Genomic DNA, 16,596 nt, shown 5'->3' with positions numbered 1-16,596 from the left:
CCCCCCTGACGTGCAGGTGCTGTCAGTGCTCCATTTCCTTGCAAGGGGCTCTTTCCAGACAACTGTGGCCATGTCATCAGGGATGTCCCAGCCTATGTTTTCCAACATGCTGTCCAGAGTGTTGTCTGCCCTGCTGAAACACGTAAGGAGATACATCATTTTCCCTGAGGTGGAGGATTTGGCTACAGTGAAAGGTGACTTCTATGCCCTTGGACATATCCCCAACGTCATAGGTGCCATTGATGGGACTCATGTAGCTCTGGTCCCCCCCCACAGGAGTGAACAGGTGTACAGGAACAGGAAGAGTTATAATTCCCTGAATGTCCAGATGGTCTGTTTGGCAGACCAGTACATCTCGCAGGTAAATGCTATGTTCCCTGGCTCAGTGCATGACGCCTACATCCTGCGGAATAGTAGCATCCCTGATATGATGGGTCAACTCCAGAGGCACCGGGTATGGCTATTGGGGGACTCTGGTTACCCCAACCTTTCGTGGCTATTGACCCCAGTGAGGAATCCCAGGACCAGGGCAGAGGAACGGTACAATGATGCCCATGGGCGGACTAGGAGGGTGATCGAACGCACCTTCGGCCTCCTGAAAGCCAGGTTCAGGTGCCTCCATATGACAGGTGGATCCCTATTCTACTCACCGAAGAAGGTGTGCGACATCATCATCGCCTGCTCCATGCTCCATAATTTGGCTTTGCGACGCCAGGTGCCTTTTCTGCAGGAGGATGATCCAGATGACGGTGTTGTAGCAGCTGTGGAGTCTGTGGAGCCTGTGGACAGTGATGAGGATGAAGCTGAGGAAGAAGAAAACGACAACAGGGAGTCAGTCATACAGCAATATTTCCAGTGACACACAGGTGAGAAAATTTTCTGGTTTGACATTACATTAACTTTCACACGTCTACCTCTATCCTGTTTGTCTATTTCAATCACTATTTGTTAACTGAGTTGTACCCTTCCATTATAGTTTCACAGGTATGGTAACCTACGTGTCAACTGCTTGCATCCTTCAAGGGCTTGTGATGTGTGACATAGGTATGTTAGCCTTACAATGGTACAGCCATTATGACACTGTCATTGATAATACAAAGTACAAAATCATAGACTGACTCCAGATTGTTTTGTGTTTCAAGGGTGTTTATTTAAGTGCTCAAAAAATGAAGGGAGTTTGTAAATTGGTGATGGGTGATGGTGGAGGAATGTCCATGGCAGAGTCCAGTCTATTAGTCTCACAGGTGCACTGCCCATCTAGGCATAGGAAGTGGAGCTGGGGCAGTTCGAATATGGACAGGGTAACAAAGTGGGACAGTGGGAGGACAATCAGGGTGGTCTTATTTCCTGGCGGGGGTCTTGCCATCTTGCTCTGTCCTGTTCCTGGATCTCAGGGACCGCTTGCGTGGTGGTTGTCCATCTGTAGGGGGTGGGGTGCTGGTGTGGTCGTCCTGTGGTGGGGCGTCCTGTTCACTAGCGCCGGCGGAGGTGGTGGGCAGTTCATCATCCTGGCTAGTGTCAGGGGCCCCTTGGAGTGCCACGGTGTCCCTCAAGGTCTGCTGTATGTCCTTCAGCACCCCTACGATGGTGCCCAGCGCGGAGCTGATGGTTCTGAGCTCCTCCCTGAACCCCAAATACTGCTCCCCCTGCAGCCGCAGGGTCTCCTGCAACTTGTCCAGGACCGTCGCCATCGTCTCCTGGGAGTGGTGGTACGCTCCCATGATGGAGGAGAGGGCCTCGTGGAGAGTTGGTTCCCTTGGCCTGTCCTCCCTCCGTCGCACAGCAGCCCTCCCAGTTCCCCTATGTTCCTGTGCCTCCGTCCCCTGGACCGTGTGCCCACTACCACTGCCCCCAGGTCCCTGTTGTTGTTGGGAGGGTGGGTTACCCTGGGTGCCCTGTAGTGGTGGACACACCGCTGATTGACCTGTCCTGGGTAGGGAAGTTGGGGCCCGCTGGGTGGGTGCTGTGTTGGTGTTACCAGAGGGTGGAAGGTTGGTGTTGGGCTGTGCCTGTGCAAGGGGAACCGACTGTCCTGAGGCCCACGATGGTCCGGGCTGGTCATCAAGATCCAGTAGGGCAGAGCTGCTCTTGTCACTGTGGGCCTCTTCTGGGGGTGGAGTGGTGTTGTCTGGACCCTCTGGTGTGGTGACGGTCCTTCGGGTTCCTGCAGGGGCATAAGAGCATGATTATTGCATGTGTGTGTGTAATGGTGTGCAATGGGTGGCTGTGCATGAACCCCAGTGCAAGCATTCCTGTGTGGGGGCTTGTGTGATGATGGTTGGGGGGGTGTTCTGGGTATGTGCAGTGAGCATGCTTTGGTGAGGGGTGACCATGCTTAGTTGTGTCATGCAGGGCTTGGTGTTGGGATGGGTGGTTTGTGTTATGGGTACATTAGTGATGAGTTGAAGTGATAGGGGAGGGGGTGAGGGTGGGGGTGTGTGATAGCATGCAGGTAGGGTGGGGGATCTGATAGTTAAGATTTGACTTACCAGTGTCCCATCCTCCACCGACTCCTCCGAGGCCCTCAGGATGCAGGATGGTCAAGACTTGCTCCTCCCATGTTGTTAGTTGTGGGGGAGGAGGTGGGTGTCCGCTGCCAGTCCGCTGTACCGCGATGTTGTGCCTGGAGACTGTGGAACGTACCTTCCCCCGTAGGTCGTTCCACCTCTTCCTGATGCCCTCCCGATTTCTTGGGTGATGTCCCACTGCGTTGACCCTGTCGACTATTCTGCGCCATAACTCCATCTTCCTGGCTATTGATGTGTGCTGTACCTGTGAGCCAAATAGCTGTGGCTCTACCCGTACGATTTCCTCCACCATGACCCTGAGCTCCTCCTCGGAGAAGCGGGGTGTCTTTGGCGTGCCATGGGGTGGTGTGGGTGATGTGTGGGGTGGTGTATGTGTTGATGAGTGTGGTGAGTGTAGTGGTGTGTGGTGTTTTGTGCATGGATGTTGTGTGGGTGATGGTGTTGTGTGCCTCTGTGTGATGGGGTTGTCAATTGCTGTGCTGTCTCTCTGGCCTTCTTTCACAGTTTGTGGTCGTAGGGGTTTGTGGGTGATGTGGGTGTGTGTTTTATATTGTATTGGGTGTGTGGGAGTGTTGTTTATATGTGTATCAGGTGTGTATATTTCAAATTGTCCAATGTGGCGGTGTTTTGTAGATGTGTGTGTATTTTGAGCGCGGCGGTGTGTACCGCCAATGGAATACCGCGGTTGAAATACCGCCACGTGGATTCGTGGGTCGTAATAGCATGGGCGTGTTTCTGTTGGCGTGGAGGTGGAGGATTTGTTTCCGCATGTTTATTGCTGACCTTTGGTGTGGCGGTGTTGTGTGGGTGTCTGAATTTCGGCGGATTACGAGATGTGTGTCATAATAGCTGTGGCGGTCTACCGCGGCGGTGTATTGGCTGTCTTCTGCACGGCGGTAAGCGACTTTTATCGCCAATGTTGTAATGACCCCCAATATTTGATAGTGAATAAATCCTGTTGGACAGAGTGTTCATGCCATGTTGACAACCGCTAAAGCCTTCTCAAAATTTTCCTTATCCAATTGCTTTAAACGCGCAGCAGCCTCAATCTGTGAAAGTTTCCAAATTTCATTGTACATAGCATATAGGAACCTTTTCGAGCGCTGATTTCTAGGACCCAGCAGAAAATCCTGCAAGTCTACATCTTCAGAAAGAGTGTTCAGATGTTTCTTAACTGCGGCTAACGTGTTAGTCTGTACCCATTGCTGGCACAGTTTACCCACACTGTATGTTGTAATTATACCTGTATGTTGACACAATACAAAGCGAGGGTCTGGCCTGTTAATTGAAAAAAACCCTGAAGAGTTCAAGAAACGCGCTTGACATTCATTAGTGTCAGTGGGCCATATTAACCACCCGCCAGGACTCGAAAGGGAAGAATTATAGGTACCAGCCTTAACTGCATCTAGCTTTTCCCCTGTGATATTGAGGAAATATTGCCAATCTTTAAACCTTGCCGGAGTAGGGATACTGGACGTGTTCATGTCTTAAATTTTTGCTAACCCCAGACATGACGTCTGCTGAATAGTGTCATTTTAGAAAATAATTTGCACAGGAATCAGGCATGCTCGAAATAAAGCTTCCCTACCCTGTATCTGCCAATCTTGTGTTCCCCATACACTTTTCAAGTCAATAGTGCTCTTCCAGTATTCATAACCATCAACTGTGAGCCGGGAAACAAAGGGATCTGAATAAATCAGTTTTGTGTCAGTTAGCAAAATTCTCCTAATTTGTGCTGGAGGTATTTTAAAATAATACGACTCTGCTTTTTTTTGTATCATGCCCAGAAAAATATGTACATTTATCACTATAGTATTTTGGGCTTCCCACTGGTGGTGTAGAACAGTGTTCCCACTGTGTGTAGTTTAATACTGGTCTATATCTAGTGGCACAGTGTAGGTAGTAAAGTCCCCAATTATTATAGCAGAACATTTCCCCATAATTCATTGTATGTTCATATACATCATCACTTTCAAAAGCGGAATAGTCCTTAATTTCAGTTAGCATGGAATCAACTGTTTGGACATCCCAATCATCAGAGACAACATCAGGTGTAATTACATCTGTCACAGATATTTGGAACACGTATATATTTGAATAATCTCTGTAGGCCCGTATATATCAAAGGGAACTTTGTCCCATACAATCCCATCAGAAATCAGTATTGCTGTAACGTTTACATGGGACAATTCTCATCAGACCTTATGCGAGGAATGATATGGAGTTAAAACTTTATCAACATGCTCAACAGAGGAGCGATCAGGAATATAGTGACCATTTATGAGCAAAAAGAAAACAGTCACAAAACCAACCCATAAAAATAATGCTGAAAATGTCAAACAGAACAATAAGTAGTTCTACAGGTATATTAAATAGTTATTTTTAAGCCATTGGTACAGCTTACTTCTTGTTGAAACATTGTCAAATACAGTAGTGGATGAGTCTGCAGAAAAGTAATCAATGTCAATGAAATAGCCAGAGGCAGTCTCCGCAAACACGGGAGCCGGTGCATTGTCTGTACTTTGGTCCACTTCACGTGGAGGCTCTTGGTAGACAGTGTCAACAGTCTGTGAGGTGTTTGTGTAAAAAACAGCCAAATCTTGGACTGAAGTGGTCATCGAAGTGGTGACTGGAACTACCAAAAGTTCATTTTCCGCCCTCCCCATGGTCGAGGAGGTGTCTGGAACAGCATTGGACATTGTTGCATAGTCCGTAGTAGTGTTGTTCATCCTACTATGTAGGTGCATGTCCTGTTGGGTAGTGAGAGGGGATCGGGAACCACCCAAGGGACCTCTTGGCCTACTGTGAAGGATCAGCCACATGGTGTAGTTTGATGTCATGAATGGAGATAAATCTGTTCGTTCGAGAGCCAGACAGTGGTGGTAAGATGACAGTCCTGGTACCTTGAATTCCCAAGACTGGTACAGGTGCTCTGTATGATGTACCGAATTCCTTCTTCACAGCGATCTTCTCACAAACTAGATCCCCAACTTTAGGAATCCAGCCAGTCGAAGTTTTCGCTAAATCCCTTATCCCTATGGTGTCAGCACTGGTAGATGATTTATCATCGCGAAATTGCTGAAGCTCCTGTAAGACAGTGAGACGTTCATTTATGTCAAATGGTGTTTCTGCTGCCACCATACCAGAGGCATCAAGATCTGGGACATACATAGGTATCCCAAAGAAAACCTCATAAGGAGTGCGTCCCCCCAAGGACCGTCTTGGCAGATTATACAGTGCTCTCTGGACCCCATATAGGTGATGTAATCAACTGTGGCCTGAACCTAATACTCGAGCTGTTAAGGACTGCTTTAGATCACGATTCTGCCTCTCCACAACCGAATTTCCCTCGGGATGGTATGGTGAGGAGTAATGGAGTTCAACACCCATCGTCCCCATGGTGACCCTGAATGCCTTAGAGGCAAATGCAGGGCCCTGGTCCGAATGGAATGCTGCAACCGCATATGTACCGATGAAGATCAGCAAGTCTTTTATAACAGTCCGAGCGTCAGCCGACCGCTGTGGCCATACCCACAGGAATCTAGAACAAGAATCTACAGCTACTAAAATGTATTTGCATGCACCATCAGGCTGTAAGAGACCACAATGGTCCAGGTACACACACTGTAGTGGCCTGTTGGACACTAAGAGGGATGTCTGCGGTGGGCGTTTGATATAGGAGCCCTTTATCTGCTGGCAAATGTCACAGCAAAGGACATATTTATTTGTCCGTCTGCATAGACCAGGCCACCAGAAGCGTTTCTGTAACAGTGTTATCGTGGCCGATATACCAGCTTGTGCAGAAGCGACACCCTCATGCGCTGCTTTTACTAGATCTAATCTCTGGTCTTCGTTGGGGATTACTCGATCTCCAACCCCAGGAATTGTTGCGTAGGCAACATTCTGTGCACTGATATGGTAAGTATAGTTTGTAGGGTATCCCTTTGGAAGGGACTTGCCTGCAGCCAAAGCTTTCACAGCAGTCAATATTTCATTATCCAATCTCGTTTGTGAAAGAGTCACTGCAGCCACAGAAACCGTAGCTACTGCTGCTTTGGCCGCTTCATCAGCCAATGTATTGCCAGTAACGTGTACTCCTACACGTTGGTGGCCCAATGTATGTACTACATGGACACATGGTAGCTTATTCTTAAGATCAGCCACCCTCCCCAACAATATTTTGTGTTTAATGGTGTTCCCTTTACAATCTCTAAACCCGTTCAGCTTCCAATGATTAAGAGAATCGTTGTATGACTGAACGCAATAGTATAAGTCACAGACTATTAAATTCAGGCTTCCTGGCTCAGTATGTTTGAGCGCTAGAATAAGAGCTTTAAGTTCAGCCAACTGAGCTGTGCAGTCCCCTATGGTCTGCGTGTAGGTATTGTGAGGGTGGAAGACTCCATCTTCCATCACTCCGCTCACGGCTGCGCAAGCTGCTGAGTATTGATATTTAGTACCAACAGCCGGTTGTGCTGAACAATCAGTGTATATGACAGTATGGTATCTGTCCAGTGGCAATATATTTAGAGGAGTGGGGTACTCTTGTTCGTACTGGAAAAACTCTTGTGTCTGAAGTTTTGGATAAAAAATGTAATCAACATCAATGGCGGTCAGAGACGTTGGCCACTGTATCCAACAAGGATGTAGTGCTTTAGCATTAGGAACGCTTGCTTTGGTGACAGCCTCTAAGGCCGGTACCAGGGAGACAACAGTAATACGTTTCCCCTGGGCAAGTGGCCTCTCTTTTATGACGGCCATCTGAACTGCTGTCAGAATCTTTTCTGTTGGTGCGAAACGCTGTTCTGCAGTATAAATGTGATTTATATGCTATGGGTACTGTGTCACCTTCGTTAAAGGTGACATAAGTAAATCCAATGGCACTAGGCATTATTCTGATGACCACATTTGTTTTATTGTCACTTGCGTGTAAGTGTTTAGCTTCTAGCATGTTCTGTTGCATTTCCCTAAGGATGCGTGTGTATTCAACTGTCCAGTGTCTGCTAGAAAAATTGGGCTGAACCAAGTCATAAAGTGGCATGAAACGTTGTGCATAGTCTGGAATGTATGTTCTGCCAAAATTAAGGAAACCTAGTAATGACTGCAGTTCCTTAAGGGTGTTCGGAGGGTGCAGTTGAGCACATTTCTCTAGAAAGTGCGGGGCCAGGCTCTTTCCCTCGTTTGATAGCTCGTACCACAGGAATAGTACACTGAGAAAGGCAATCTTACTTTTTTTTTAAGTTGAATTTGTAACCGAGGTCTGCAAATCCCAAAATGATCTGATCGACCCTTGCAAGATGAATGTCCAGGTCATCGTCTGTGAGATATATGTCATCTACGTAGGATAACGCCTCGGGGTCAATATCATGTAATATTGATGTTACACGGGCTGAAAATAGCCCTGGCTTTCATTCATTCATTCATTCATTTACTTTATTCGGTACAGAAAGACCAAAAAAGACATCAAATAAATAAAACATACAAATTTCTCAATCATAAAAATTTCTAAAAGCGTTATTAATACATTTTCCGAATACCATGAGCAGCATGTATGAAATTTAACACAGCCTGAATTGTGTCCATATTTCCCAGATCGAGTAAATGGGAATAAATAAGCTGGCTAGTTCTAATACTATTACACAAAAATAACGGGCGTAAAAACCTTTTTCTTAGAACAACATATAAAGTGCAAAAAAGCATAAAATGTAATGTACTCTGAGGTGTCTTTCCATCGCAGCGACAAGGAAGGAGGTTCTTAAACCAGGTTCCACATACTGGAAATGCTACCAAGTAATGTAAAATATTTAAACGTAGCCTCGTGAGTAAAAACCTTTGTCGCTCATGATTAATAATGGTCAGATACAGCTTTGGTTGAAATTGCTGTGTCTCATACCTTGACCATAATCTCATTACACCAGATGCTGACTCCATGGCCTGATTTTTCTGCCAGAATATATCTGTAACCTTCTTAATGTCCTGTCTTGTCAGGGTGTCTGGTTTAAGAAAAAAATCCCCTAATCCTAGTGATAGGAGAGAAAGATAAACATATCTAAGCCAGGGTATATCCAGAGATCGTGACAAGAGGAGACAATCCTGTATCACCTTTCTACATAAATGCGCTTCTGGCTTAGTCCAGATTTTGACCCACAATATTACAGGTTGAAGTTTTATATAGCTAGATATGTATCTCAAGCCTACCTCTTTGTGACAGAACTTTACTGGAGTAGATTGAGGGACTGCTAATAACCTTCTTAAAAATTTATTTTCTATAGTCTGAAGTCCTGTACATTCTGCATACCCCCAGACCCCAGCTCCAAATGTCGCAATAGAAAGACACTTAGAGGAGAAGACAGTCATCATTTCCTTAACAGGTTTATGTCGGAGTCTTTTTGCGAACCTAAAAACTGCTTCAATGGCTTTTTGGAATTGTATTGAGCGTATATTAACTAAAAAATTCCAATTAAAATCTACATCAATAGGAACCCCCAGATACGTAAAATGTGGGACCTTGAGTATCTCATGCCCGTCTAAAACAATTTTTTTCGTTTTTGCTAATTTGGGTCCGGTCTTCATCACAAATGACTTAGTTCTATTTATTTTAAGACCAAGGTTCCCCATAAAAGTATTAAAAGCATTTAATAAAATCTGGAGGCCATTTGCTGTCCTTGAGATGAGTACAGCATTGTCCGCATACAGAAGTACAGGGATTGGAGAATTATTGATAACCTGGGAATCCTTTCCTGATTCGCAAAGAAATTTCTCTAGGCCGTTTATGTACAAGAGAAAAAGAAAAGGGGCAAGGACACATCCCTGTCTAACCCCCTTTAGTGAGGGAAATTTCTCTGTCATGCATCCCTCCTGAGAATAACGGACCCGAGCCTCTGTACAGGCATGAAGTTTACTAAGTAATATGACTATATCTTTATCCACGCCCATATCCAGCATTACCATCCACAATTTCTCCATATTGACTGTATCAAAGGCACAGGACAAATCCATGAATGCTAGATGCATGCAGCCCCTTTTAACTTTAGTATATTTCTGGACTATGAGAGTCAAGTTAAGAGTTTGTTCCACTGTGCCAACACCTGGGCGAAAGCCAAATTGTATTTCTGAGAGGGAGTGAGATTCAGTCGCCCATTCTTCTAGCTTATTTAGGATCACTCGACCTAAAATTTTGACTGAGCTACCCAATAAAGAAATTGGGCGATAACACAAAGGATCAGCCCTGTCCCCCTTCTTAAAAATCAGGACTTGTTTTTATAGCCTTGAGGTAAACGACAAAAGCGTTTCTGAGTGCCAAAGGAGAATGCACTCAGGTCCCGACTTTTGTGTGCTAAGTTCTGGCAGAAAAAGCCATTAGATATGTCTAATGTTGTTTTATATTTTGTATGCACTATATCGTTAATTAGTGCTGCGCTATGTGAGTTCTGTATAGCATATGTGCATGTATGACTATTTAAATGTCTGTAATCAATGACTATTCTGTATGAATGGTCTGGCTTTGCAACGGGGAATAACGGATTATTCATAGCAGATGTACAGGGCTCAATAACTGGTACTCAAGTTGGGTGAGGATCTCCCTCACCGGAGCTTTTGCTTCATGTTTTACAGGATATTGTGGCTGCGGTTGGGGTGTAGACCTAACGGGAATAACATGACAAGTAGACTCCTTGTCCCAACCTACATGATTGCGGTATAACACTGGTGCCTGCGCTAAAGCCCATTCAGCAGCATAGGCTTCTTTTTCTGCTTCCGGAACAAGATCGGAGAAAGAAGGCAATATGACATCTTCCCCATGCGGGAGCTTACGGACGTGTTCAGGTGGCCAGTCTCTTTCGGCCAATAGGAGTATCACTAGTTAGTTCATCCCAAAAAATTACACTAATGGTGTGCTCCAAGTCTCCCTCTATCTGAATTCTTAAATCATAAACCCTGTCGGTGGGAGAACGCGGCTGTCCGCAGTTTCAACTGTGATGAAATCGCTAGTTGCTGTCGCATCCAGATGATCTTTCAGACTATGGAGACATAACGTGACCTCTGCTGCGCTGTCTAACAGAATCACTGCCCACGTCTTGTTCCTCAACAGTGTTCTCAAGTGTACTGGCATTTTTACCTGTCAGTGCCGCCACCTTTTTCTTTTTAAACTGTGGCTTTTGCTGAGGAGTTTTTTCTTCTTTTTTAAGGGTAGACTGCGGCGAGTCTTTCTTTTGTTTTACGTATTCAGTACGTCGATCTGGACGGCTCCCTCTCTCACTACGTCTATTCGGGGCATCCTGAAAGGAACAAGAGGGACGTGAATCAGTATATCTGTCTGGAGCTTTAATGTTCTCCCTATTTCTGAGATTGTATCTCCTTTTTGAAGTTCTCCGGGTGTGGAGAATCAGCTCTCTTATTTCTTCTATCTTTTAAATCTTTTTGTTTGTCCCAGCGCTTCTTCGGGCCCCTCTTGTGCCTGCTTTGTACCCTCATTATGGGTGGTACTTTGTAACTCTAATTTCTTTGGCTTGGCTCCCAAACTATCCTGCCGTATACTAGTATAGGTGTCGGAAATAATTTTCGGTAGCTGTCTCCCTTGTTCCTGGTTTGGAGTTTCCCAGAGATGCTGGCGTATTGCCAGTGCTACCGCTTCCCCTTTAATAATACTGAGTATTATTGAGGAAACCGCGTCAAAATTACACATTAATTTCATCCCCAAATCCAAGGCTGGTGCAGCCCTGTGCTCATTCTGTATTTGTTTTAACACCTCCAGTAAACTGGCAAGTGTCGGGGTACCATGTGTGGTAGTGTATATAGCAGCAAAGACTGTACCCCACGTGGTGCAGTCATCCACATAGGGAACCATCCCAAAGGGCAAGCACATAGTGAACAGTCTATGTTTTTCAAGTGGTCCCGTATGGGGAAACACAGCTTCCAGCTGATTAGTTTTCTGGGCAATCCAGAACGGTATTTTTTCCCGTTCTGTGGGTACTTTACCCATGATAGTATGCACTGTTTGTGGATTAATCCCAGTAGCCAATTGGTAACCACCAGGTGCTGGCGGTGCTGGACGCGCTGGTGTGGTGGTCAATGTCCGCATTACGAACTGAACTAATCGTCTATATAATGTCGCTAATTCATTATATAAATCTTGCAGATCTGCTATTGTCATATTTTGTATGTCTGGGTGAGGCATGTATGTGGCAAACATAGGCCACGTTGGTCCGAAATTACTTAAAGGAACTAGCCTCACTCTTTGTAGTACATGTGGTAGGGCGCCTTCAAACCAGTTCTGGTGCTCTTGGTATGTGAGTGATATTTCATGGTACTGGTATGCTCAGTACTGTGGAGGTACGTTTGCAATTTCATATGTGCGGAATGTATGTGTTCTCTGGTCCACCTCAGGAAAGGTGACCCACCAATAAAATGTTTCTGTTTGGTGTGCTTCATTAGCTTCTATTATAGGAGTAACATCCCCACCATCCTCTGCAAGGCCATGAGCTAATAAATGTTGTAATAGAGCTTGTCTAGCATTTTCAGGAATGTCAATGGCGGTAGCCATATTTGTTTAGAAAAACGGAACACAAAATGGGGAGTAAAAGTCCTTTTATTAGTTTGAGCTCAAACAACCTACAGCTTAATCAGGTGTCACCTTTTCAGCTGAGGAGGAATTTTCCCAAAGACCACGGACGTCTCCATTTAATGGTACTTAGGGTACCTGTTGTCTGTGAGACAGTGATAGTCGGGGTATCCGTAAAATAGTGCCTAAACACCATAGTTGGTGGCGCCATGATGTAGTTTGGACTCTTGCTCTAGGCAAGACTGCTGGTTCGAAGATGACAGTACTTTTGTTTGTAGGCGACTATGCCTATCCTACAAGTCGCAACTGTTGTCCCAACCTTACCGGCTCACTAGCAGCACCTCACCAGAAACACAATAGTAAAAGGTGATTTGTGGCAGCCTTTACGCATGGACTCGAGAATAAGACATCTCAGGGAGTGTCGTGGTTAAATGGAGATTGCCCCTTTCTCACAGATATATTGTGTCTCGTACAAACACAGGCAATGACAAAGATGCACTAAAGTTTCAATAGTTTTTATTTAACACAACTGCAATTTGCGATATGTTGCATGGGCTGCAATGATTAGGATAATGAATAGTGCAAGAAACAGAATTGTGAAGACGAGAGTCATTATTACAAAGACCCCCATCATCTTGCAATGCATGTAAAAGACATACGAAGTGTAATATGCCCTAATACCCTAATGTGATACGCCTAACCTCCTACCTAAAGGAGAGCTGGGTTTGTTAAACCTAATCTGCCAATGCCATATCCATGAGAGGAGCCCCCAACCCTCGTTACCTTGGAATGAGGTCTCTATCTCAGACTCCGCAGGGACACGAAGACTGGGTCAGCGTCAAGACGACGTGCAGCATCGATATCAGCGATGGTGGCGATGCCCTCTGGTCGGAATCCCTCTGATAATCTGTCTAAAGTGTGATGTATTTATACAGATCTACTTGGACCTCTGAAGTAGGTGTGTTCCCAAACAATAGATAACAGGCATGCTTGGGACGGCAATTAATATAATCAATCCCTGTAAATTATAGAGAAGGAAAATACCTAAGAGTGAACACCTACTGTTTGTTTGTCTTTGTTGCTTGATCTTGACGCCTTAGCGCAGTGGCACTGATAATGCAAAGCATAACAAGTGGCCTAACTATAAACAAGGCAGCCATCTTAGATGAATTAAATAATTAAATGGGCTAAGACTGAGCAAGCTAAGTAGGTTAAAAGTCACTAGGTGACAGGGGCACGAGTCTGCAAGCCAGAGGCTAAGCTAACTCCTGTTATCTCATTAAAACAAACTAGGATTCACTACACCAGCTCAACCAGAGGGAGGAGACCACCCACAACGCTCCGAAGCGCCAAAGGCACCATAATTGGGACTCGCGCTTCCGCTGGGCTCATCACTCCGCACTTGGACACTGGGGCAGAAGGCCGGGCTGAACCACACCTCCCAGCTTAACCAGTGGGAGGAGGCCGCCCACAAGGCTCTGAAGCGCCAAAGGCATCATAATAGGGACTTGCGCTTCCGCTGCACGAAACGCGCGCGGGATGAGCCCGGGCATGCTGCCCGGGCCAAGAGCAGGCCCGTCTGTTACCATCAGCACCCGACAGAGGCTGGGCTGGGCCCACCCTCTTAGTTTTCATTTATAGCTCTTACTCCCTTATATTTTAAACCTGCATATACGCACTGTTTTACTTAATTTTCACTATTATTTAGCACACACTGTGATAGGGTCTAAGTTGCCAATAGGCCAGAACTATTACCATATTCCCAGGATTCCGGGAACAAGTCTTAGTTTGCATACGATTACTTAAGGAAATGTTAAATTTATCATGGGCAAGAGAAAGGTGGGGGGGCAAAGGGTGGACACAAAACCGGGCCGCACAACCATTGACTCCTTCCTAGTTAGAGCGGTAGGTGTCATTTCAAAAGAAATTGACCTCGAGGAAAGACGATTATCTCTGGGGACAGCAGTATTAGGAGAAGATATAGGGGGAACCAGAGCACCCCATGTACATACAACAGCTATTCATCCCTCAGCTGACACTATGACTCTGATGAATGGAGACTCCCTGATAGAACCTATGACCCCAACTAGTAATAACCCCACATCACCAAGTCAGTCGCCCAATATAAAAAGAAAGAAACGCTGCAGAAAGGGGCTGATAGGCACTTGGGCCCTATTTTGGGTGAAAATATGGTACCTTTTGACTGGAAAAACCTCACACTCCTCCTTGATAACCTGCTTAAACCTATCCTTACGAAACTGGATAAATTGGAGGAGGAGGTGGGAAAAATTCTAGAGATCTGCCAGAAACCCCTTCCACCAGTACCGTCCCCTGATTTCATGAACCCTGCGGTACAGAACACTATTTCTAATACACAAGGCCACTTGCTTGTGGGTTTGAACACTAACCCTGAGGTCCCATTGCAAGGGAAAGCAAGGGTGAGACCAAACTTCAGCTCACCTTAGACAACCAAGGGTGTTCCAAGATACTGATACCCCTAGTGCGCGTAATATAGCCTATAAGAACAGACCAACAGGTTCCGCCCAAGCTGATGCTCACCTGAGATCAAAATAATCAGCTGCAGGACATCATTCTGCGTACCACCTGAAACATAGCTCTGCCCACCCCCAGACAAGCGAAGATCTGCCTACTGTTAATTTACCCCCAGAGTCCTGCCCCTATGTAATTGTCACGACAAAAGTCCCCCCTTTACAGGCGGGCCAGACAGAGCAACAAGTATACCTGAGGAACAAGGTTATGCATTGGTTAGCTCAGAACAATCTTTTCTCAATGAATGATGCCCATCAGATAATCCTTATCCGAAGAGTAGGATGGGTGGCCCCCCTAGGGAAAGATCAAGTGGGATTGTATAATCATCAATCTCAGAAACCCCTGTATGGTCAGGGACATCCTGTGCAGGGCCTTGTTTTGACGGAAAGATAGAAGCTCACCGGAACTGTCCCTGCTAGGTGTATTTTAAAGACATCTACAACCAGGCCAACCAGGATGTAACCCATGCCACCAAGGTCTATACTGACATAACTTGGCCGTAACCTAATTAATAATGCACATTTCACCACTCTGTTACCCCTAAGCAATAAATATCAAATATTAAGTTCACTATCAGATGATGATTGACTGGAAAGAGAGAGATCTGCAGAGCATGAGAGGGGAAGGCCTAGGGTAAAGGAATCACCCAACCTCGAAACGGACCCGAGCCATAACAGGCTCCCATTAGTCCTACAGGATAGGGATGAGATGGAGACCAGGAATATAATACGCCATGGGGAGAGGGAACCAACTGAGGTAGTTCCAACTGTAGCTAGTTATGGTAGGGAAGATTCACCGAACCAGGAACCTGTCAATAACACAATTGGCTGCCATTATCTTGCAACATGGAATGTACAGGGCCTACATGGCAAAACCGTGACTTAAGAGTGGGGTTGACTTCTTAGTAAGCTAGATGTGCTTTGCATCCAAGAAACCTGGTGCACTACACCTACCCATGTAATTCACCTCACACTCACTGCTAGCTACACCGTCTCCATCTGGAAGGGCTAAGGGGGGGCTCATGGTGCTTATTTCTAACAAACCTTCCGTAGTGGTTAAAAAGATCTCAATGTAGACCACACATTTTCAACTCTTGTGGCTGAAACACAAGAATAAGTTTGATAAGGTCATTATTAACTTCTTCAATAACATCTTTGACACCTCCAAATATAGGGTTGCCCATGCCCTGAAACAAAGCCTAGATAAGTTCCTAAAACCATCAGCTTCAATCCCATTATTATTTGGTCCGGGGACTTTAATATCCAGCCCTGCACTCGCACCTCCCCCAGGTCTTGCAGGTTTACTACCCCTTATGGTTCAGGATATGATAATTTTTCCCTTAAAGGGTACGGAGAAGCCCTTAATGTGATGCTGTCTACTTATGACCTAACGCTCCTGGACCGCAAGCACGGCGTCTCCGACGAAATCATACCAACTCACATTGGCCCAAACTCAACTTCAGTCATAGATCATATCATCTTGTCATCCTTTGCACTAATTGGCACAGACACACCGTACACGCTGTTGTCCCTCCTTAGTGATCATGACCCGATCATCCTTCCTACGTCCCTCTGGGGCCCAAGGGATGTATTTCATATTACCCCAAATCAGATCGAAGTACATAGATCCACGGGAGTGAGACGAAAATGGGAGGACATAGTGCCTGCTGAGATTCTACGAGACGTTATATGTGGCTGCCAGCTGGAAGTAGGTTATTGTCTAAACGAGGATATTGAGGTCACCAGGTTATTAAAATGTTTTGGGACTATTACCGCCTATATACAGGGGCTGCTGACACATAGTCCACTTGATAGACGACCTTTGCTTAAAAAGGGGAGGTTCGACCAGGCCTGCACGAAAGCAAGGAGGACTCTTAAACTAGCTTTGTAGTCATCACCTAGAGACCCGGCAGGTTTTAAGTCCCTGAGAATAAATTATAAGAAGACACTAGAACCTAGG

The sequence above is a fragment of the Pleurodeles waltl genome, chromosome 7 (assembly GCF_031143425.1).
Source record: "Pleurodeles waltl isolate 20211129_DDA chromosome 7, aPleWal1.hap1.20221129, whole genome shotgun sequence".
NCBI classification, from domain to species: Eukaryota; Metazoa; Chordata; class Amphibia; order Caudata; family Salamandridae; genus Pleurodeles; species Pleurodeles waltl.
Note: the sequence above shows the minus strand (reverse complement) of the source record.